The sequence below is a fragment of the Solanum tuberosum genome, unplaced genomic scaffold (assembly GCF_000226075.1).
Source record: "Solanum tuberosum cultivar DM 1-3 516 R44 unplaced genomic scaffold, SolTub_3.0 scf00314, whole genome shotgun sequence".
In the NCBI taxonomy this organism is placed as follows: Eukaryota; Viridiplantae; Streptophyta; class Magnoliopsida; order Solanales; family Solanaceae; genus Solanum; species Solanum tuberosum.
In genome coordinates, this window is record NW_006239241.1 from 336468 (window position 1) to 337532 (window position 1065).

The window sequence follows — 1065 nt, forward strand, 5'->3', positions numbered from 1 at the left end:
AAACTCTCTCATTTTTATTTCTCTCTACTCACATTCGTCTTATGATGCCCAATTAGGGTTTTCACCAATAAAACTCTCTCATTTTTATTTCTCTCTACTCACATTCGTCTTATGATGCCCAGTTAGGGTTTTCACCAATAAGACTCTCTCCTTTTTCTTTTTTTTTTCACTTTCGCCTTATGATGCCAAGTTAGGGTTTTCACTTTATTTCTCTCTACTCACATTCGTCTTATGATGCCCAATTAGGGTTTTCACCAATAAAACTCTCTCATTTTTATTTCTCTCTACTCACATTCGTCTTATGATGCCCAATTAGGGTTTTCACCAATAAGACTCTCTCATGGTTTCATCATTTGTACCCTTAACATACTTACTCTTGACACTTCAAAGGTTGATCCAAAGGTCGTTCTCCAACTTTTATACAAGGTTAGAAAGTAATGACAAGATGAAGTCTCCAATACGACTTTAAATGATGGGATTGACTTTAGCTTTGGGATAGAAAGAATAAAAATAAAAATAAAAATGACCTTGCCCCAGTTTTTTTTTACAAATATGGAATTTTGGATTTTTTTTTTTATTTGGTTAGACCGAACCCCATACTAGGGTTGCCTACGTATCTTATCGAAACAAGAATCAGGTCAAACGTAGTTCATAATCATTGATTTTCATTTTTTTCATTTTTTTTTGATTTTTTTTTTGATTTTTTTTTTGAAGAGCCAATGAAGCAGAAGAACCAAGGAAGTAAATTAGCTCTCAACAAGGGTGACGACATATGAATTAATACTTAGACACAGAACCAAGAATTTTCATTACATCATACTTAGACAAAGAACCAAGAATTTCCATTACATCAACCTTTGAAATGTCAAGTCCAAACATAAGGGTTTCTAATACCGAAAAATCACATCATATATAATATCTCTTCACAGCATCAGCATTGATGACCATTTCTGTCATCTTGCCTTCTATATCTGCTAAGTAAAGAGTACCATTGGATAATACCTTCTTTACAATGAATGATCCTTTCTAATTCGGAGAAAATTTGCCTTTGACTTCAGCCTGGTG